Below are 6628 nucleotides of genomic sequence, written 5' to 3' on the forward strand. Positions count from 1 at the left end.
GGATAGTTCAAGTGATTATTGTTCCTTGTAAAACAATACCACTTGTAAAAACTGACCCTCCTTCCAAAATAACTGTCACAGGAACTGAAGGATTTGGTTCTACTGATAGAATAAAATCAGGAGCTAAAGTATGGGTAAAACGGAAGCCAGATGATGTTCCAAAGGCTGCAGAGATTATAGCACATGGGAGGGATAACACTGTAACTATTGTTTATTCTGGAGAAGATGATTACAAAATTGTACCCTTAACTCACTTATTCTACCGTGAGTGAGGCTACAATAGTCTGGTTATTGTCTCTTTGCTTCTTCTTGATTTTTTGTCTGTTCACTTTGTTTGCTAGATTTGTTTCCGCAGGCTTGGTACCCTCCACCTGTAGATCCCTGATAGCTTAAGCTGGATGTCACCCCCTGTCTGCAACTGTGATGTGTCACCCTTGGACCTGGCATCAAGCATATTAAGAACTGACCTCTTGGTCAGTGCGTCCAGGCTCCCCAGCGGTGTGCTGGGGGGAGGGGGGGGCCTGCTGGAGGCGGCAGCGGCGATGACGACGGCGACGGGGGGCAGCCACCTCTTCTCTGGCCCCCACCCCTGCATTAGTTCCCTCTACTGCCCCCGCCCCTGGGCTTTTTCTGCAGCCTGTGCAAGACTGGCAGTGGCTCCCGCCTCTCGGTCCCCTCCTCCACCCGGCCCTCGCTCCTCCCCGCCTCCACCTCTCGTTGTTTCTCGGAACCTTTTTTGCTCCTGACCTTTCCTCGCTGGGTTGTCACCATGTCTCTGACAGTGCATACAAGCAACATCACCAACAAGAATGACCGCAAGTCCCTCAAGTCTCGGGTCTTCATTGGGAACTTAAATGCAGCCATGGTGAAGAAGGCAGACGTAGAGACCATCTTCTCCAAGTACGGCTGCGTAGCCGGCTGCTCTGTGCACAAGGGCTACGCCTTTGTCCAGTATTGGAGTGAGCACCACACCCGGGCTGCTGTGCTGGGTGAGAACGGATGAGTGCTGGCAGGGCAGACTCTGGACATCAACATGGCTGGAGAACGTAAACCCAATAGACCAAAAGGACTCAAGAGAGCAGCTTCTGCCTCCTATGGGCTTTTCGAGCCCCGGGGCTGTCTATCTCCAGTCCCCAGGGTGGTTCCTGTGAAGCGGCCACGGGTCACCATCCCTCTTGTCCATCGCCTCAAAGCAACTCTGCCTGTCAGACTCTTTGCCTGCTCCACCACTTCCAGCAGCTCATCAAAGTTAAAGTTGAAATGTTCTGAGCTGCAGACCATCAAGGCAGAACTTACCCAGATCAAGTACAACATTGAGGCCCTGCTGGGGCGGCTGGACCAGATCTCGGAGGAGCAGAGTCCTGGCACAGATGGCAAGAAGAACGACAGCAAGAAAAGTGAGACCACTCAGGAGGACATGGCTTCGGAGGCAGAGACGCCCTTGGAAGAGTTGTTGCCTGGGGAGGACAGCGATGAGGCACTGGCACAGGATGATTTCGAAGATTTGGACAACAGCCGATACACAGAGCTGGATGAATTGACTCTACAGTAAATGGCCTGAAATGGTGTCTAGGACCTCTTAAGCCACCAAGAATGTCCCTTTCCTTCCCCAAGACATTAACCCTCTCCACCCACTACCCATCCTTCCCTAGACAACCCAGGATTCTTTCCCCAATGATGAAATGTCCTCAGCGTCTTGCATCCAACTAAAGAAGCATTAAATTGCACCAGGAGAAGCCCATAAATCTCATCTTAAAGCTGATGGAGATATTTTCCCCCCTCTGTCTCTGGCCTACTAGACAGGAAGGGATCATAGATTCAGAGCATTTTACAAATGGGAAAACTGAAGCCCAGAGGGGATAGATCACACAATAAATGTCTCAAGCAGGATTTGACCCCAGCTCTGTGTCCAAGTTCAGCTCCATCCACTGCCTCCTGCCTTATTGTCAATGCTCCTTCCCCAGTGCTCAGCCGTGCCACTAGGTCACCATTATTATTATTAATAAATAATTACTATCATTTATAAAAAAAACCAAAACTGACCTCTCAAATGGGACCCCTTAGGACAGGGACAGCTCTACATCCAGTTTCAGCAGCAAGTAGCCATGGAAGAAGAGACCTTCACCCCTTACCACAAGATTTTGGGGCCCCATTTGTTCGGGGTGGGGGGAATGATGGGGAGCTTGTGCTCAAGCCCCACCCTAAAATATGGTTTTCTGTGTTTATTGTGTGCTATTCTTGTTATATTGTTGTGAAATTTTGTTGACATCAGTTATTCCTACTGTATTTTTGCCACGTAAGGGACATGAAAGATGTTGGGGCTGAACGTAAGGGTTATGGGATTTAAAGATCTTCCATGCCCCATTGGACTTGCTGACATAGCAGGAAGGGGCGGAGCAAGAGGAAGCGGAAGCCAAAACTAGAGTTCCTGCGGTGGCTAGCAGTGGCGGCGACGGCGGCAGCAGCAGCAGAGGCAGCAGCGGTGGCAGCGCAAAGCCCTTTTTGAGTCAGCCAGAATTTCTGCTAAGGACTCCTGCTGAGGACTGCCAGGGGCCAGAGCTGCTGGGAGCATGCTTCCTGGATGCTGGGTGGTTGCTGTGAGTGGGGAGAGGAGGACCTTTGTCTGAGGTAGCCTGTTCTGTTTTAAAGGCTTGAGAATGTGGGTGCTTTCTACTTTATCTACCTGTGCCAATGTCATAACTACTCTGATGGCTTTCACTTTCTGGTTTTGGGACTCAGTCTTTTGGTATTTTAATAAATTTTCTAGCTTATTCCCCCATATGGCAAGCCTGATGTATTTTGTGATGGATAATTATATCAGCATATCTGTAATTTCCATAGGCATTGTGAATATGGCATTGCTGATATACCATTCCTTATAGGAAGTTTATAACTTGCAAAAAGAGTATCATGAAGAACAGAAATAGAAAACATTACATGACCTCTTGAGGACACCAAGTTGTACCAGCTTCATCACTTTACCTGTAGTAGTCACTCTGGATTGGCTTATCTACTCACTCTTGGGGGCTTGCTGGAATTATGGATCAGGGACCTCACTGACATGCCCCAGCTGCTACCCAAAGCTACTAGAAAAAAAAGGAGATTTACAAGTAAACCAAGGACACAGAAGCTAGACAACTGGGAATGCAGTGAGTCTAAATCTGTAGGCATTATGCAAAAGAAAATGCAAAGTATGGTGCCAAGGGAGTCCTCTCGGAGCAATAGGGCATCTCTGCAAATTCTCTGAAGAATAAATGTAACAGTTATTAAACAACAACCCCCTATTACGGCAGTCACTGAACTTTACATCACAAGAAAAGATGCGAGGGATTTTCAGAAAGACATTTGTCACTTAACAATGCTAGTGACCTGAGCCCTGACAAGCAATTCAAATCCCAACTGAGGAAAGTGGGTTAACCCTTTGAGACTCGGTGAACTTGGAGAACTTCAACATTCCAATGCTGGTCTGCAATTACTGATGGTATTTGAAAAACTTTGATGCAAAGGAGAAAGTCTCAAAACCACCTTCTGATTCAGACTCACTTAAGACATTCACATGAAATTATACTATATGGTTATGTCAATCATTGCAGGACTTTTGACCAAAGGCCATTGCAAAACCTTACAGAGGAAAGAGTAATTAAAATCAGGTCTCAAAAAAAACATATGTATGTATGTATGTATATACATATATATATATATATATATATATATATATATATATATACACACACACACACAAAGATATATATATATATATATATATATATATATATAAGCAGCACAACCTTAATGATAAATTAAAAAGAAGTAGAAAGTGATATTTTATCTGTTATCACTCTATTAGGTGGTTTTGCTTAAGAGTTTGGGGGCAAATATAGTTGGCAGTGGTATTTTTATTCTTATTGGGAAGTATATCAAAACAAAATGCATCTTTTTTTAGGTATCTATAAATATAATTAAACAATATGTTCAGGGTTCACATTGGAATGTAAAAACAAGTAACATTTAAATTAGTTCCATACGGAGTCAAACTAGTATTTCATATGATTTTAACTAGAGGGTTGAAAATGAACTTAAATCTGATTTTAAGTGACCCAGGAAAAAAAAAGTTTAAAAAGAAGTTTATGTGTCTTTCAAAGCAGTAATATGCTTGCCTAATCAAATACCTCTCTACAGTAAATATTGGTTAAAATTATTTCCAGGAAACTTCTAGTATGGTTCCAGATAAGGTAGGATAAAAGAATAAAGTATAAAAGATTGCCTAGCTTAGGGACATCACAAATATAGCTTACAGGGACCAGGAAAATCGACAACAGTTTTAATATAGCTTCTTTAAGAGTTATGGGTTTGGTTTGAAAACAGTCTTCTGAAAATAGTTTTTTGTGAATCTGAGAAAGCTAAACCAGAACAAGTGATGCTAATGATTCTATACCACCTGAAAAAGTATGCATCTAACAACAAACAGGTAAAAATTAATACTTCCTTGTGACCTGACCCATAAGTCCAAGGGAGTGAAAAAAAAACAATCTATAAAATTTATAAAAACCAATCAATCCTAAAAATCCTAAGCTTAAACATAGCAGAACTTCAAAAAATTGTTCTAAGGGGCAAAATGAGTTTCTTTAAAGTGTCTAATGATGGTCTCATGAAAAGAGTCATGGCAGAGCCAAGATGGCAGAGTAGAAGCAGGAAATTCAGTGAGCCCTGCCACAACCAACTCCAATACCTGTAAAATATGACTCGAAACAAATTTTAGAGCCACAGAACCCACAAAGTGACAGAAAGAAACAAATCTCCCACTGAAGCCAGCCTGGCAAGCTAACAGTAAGGGTCCATTACACCAAGCTGGGAGCTAAGCACAGTCTCATGTGAGCCACGCTGGGCCCAAGGTGGCCCTGACCAATGGCACAGACCTGGCTGGAGCAGACTTCAGGAGAGTGAATCACCAGCAGCTGTGGTGGTTTCCAGACTTCTCAACCCATAAACACCAAAGAGAAAGTAAAAGGTCAGTAGGGAACACTGTTGGGACAGGGGGACAGAAGAGCACAGTCTGGCCCTTGCCCCTGGGATGAGAAGTGGAGGAGGCCCCCAGCTGCAGCAGCTGCCTCATGGCTGTCTCCACAGCATCTGGCTTGAATACCGTAGGGGGGCCAAGCAACCATTAACTCTTGCTTTAACCTGCTTGTATCTGGGTCACTGTCTTGGGTGGTGGTCCTGGAATGAGAAATACCAGTGTGCCAGAGTTTGTGGTAGCTATAGAGAAGGTGCTCTCCTCAGACCTCTGATAACATTTACAAAAAGCCCAGCTATTTGGGACACAGCTCTCTCCACAGAGTTCTACCATGGCAAAGAGCTCAAAAGTCAAGTAACCGACTGGCAAGATGAGCAAGCAAAGTAAACGCAATCAGACCATAGATTCCTTTTTGGGGGACAAAAATGACCAAAATATGGAACCAGAAGTCAACAAAGGCAAAACTCCTGCATCAAAAGCTTCCAAGAAAAATATGAATTGGTTACAGGCTATGGAGGAGCTCAAGAAGGATTTTGAAAATCAAGTAAGAGAAGTGGAGGAAAAATTGGGAAGAGAAATGAGAATGATGCAAGAAAATCATGAAAAGCAAGTCAACAGGCTGCTAAAGGAGACCCCATAAAATACTGAAGAAAATAACACCTTAAAAAAATAGACTAACTCAAATGGCAAAAGAGACCCAAAAAGCCAATGAGGAGAGGAATGCCTTAAAAAGCCAAATTGGCCAGATGGAAAAGGAATTATAAAAACTCACTGAAGAGAACAATTCCTTCAAAATTAGATTGGAGCAAATGAAAACTAATGACTTTATGAGAAATTAAGAAATTATAAAACAGATCTAAACAAATGAAAAAATAGGAGGCAATGTGAAATATCTCATTGGAAAAACCACTGACCTAGAAAACAGATCCAAGAGAGATAATTTTAAAATTACTGGATTACCTGAAAGCCATGATCAAAAAAAAGAACCTAGAAATTACCCTTCAAGAAATTCTCAAGGAAAATTGCCCTGATATTCTAGAACCAGGGGGCAAAATAGAAATTGAAAGGATTCACCAATCGCCTCTCCTATGAATATTATAACCAAATTCCAGAGTTGCCAGGTCAAGAAGAAAATTACAAGCAGCCAGGAAGAAATAATTAGAGTATTGTGGAAACACAATAAGGATAACACAAGATCTAGCAGCTTCTACATTAAGGGACCAGAGGGCTTGGAATATGATATTCCACAGGTCAGAGGAACTACAATTAAAACCAATAATCACCTATCCAGCAAAACTGAGTATGATGCTTCAGGGGAAAATATGGCCATTCAATGAAATAGAGGACTTTCAAGCATTCTTGATGAAAAAAACATAGTTGAATAGAAAATCTGACTTTCAAAAACAAGAAGCAAGAGAAGGTAAAGAGGAAAAAGAAATCATAAGGAACTTATTAAAGTTGAACTATCTACATTCCTACATGGAAAAATGGTAACTGTAACTCATGAGACTTTTCTCAGTATGAGGATAGTTGAAGGGGATATATGTGTGTGTGTGTGTATGTATACATACATATATATGTTTATATAGGAGGGGGTATGTGTGTATAAATACA

General features: G+C 42.6%; 1 pseudogene; it reads left to right on the top strand.

The window, feature by feature from the left end:
* The first annotated feature begins 569 nt into the window (after positions 1 to 569).
* Positions 570 to 2005, top strand: LOC138165468 (RNA-binding protein Raly pseudogene; annotated as a pseudogene).
* Positions 2006 to 6628: the final 4623 nt, after the last annotated feature.

This window comes from Petaurus breviceps, unplaced genomic scaffold (assembly GCF_028583685.1).
Source record: "Petaurus breviceps papuanus isolate PSGF00001 unplaced genomic scaffold, PetGlider_PUasm1.0 209, whole genome shotgun sequence".
Lineage (NCBI taxonomy): Eukaryota > Metazoa > Chordata > Mammalia > Diprotodontia > Petauridae > Petaurus > Petaurus breviceps.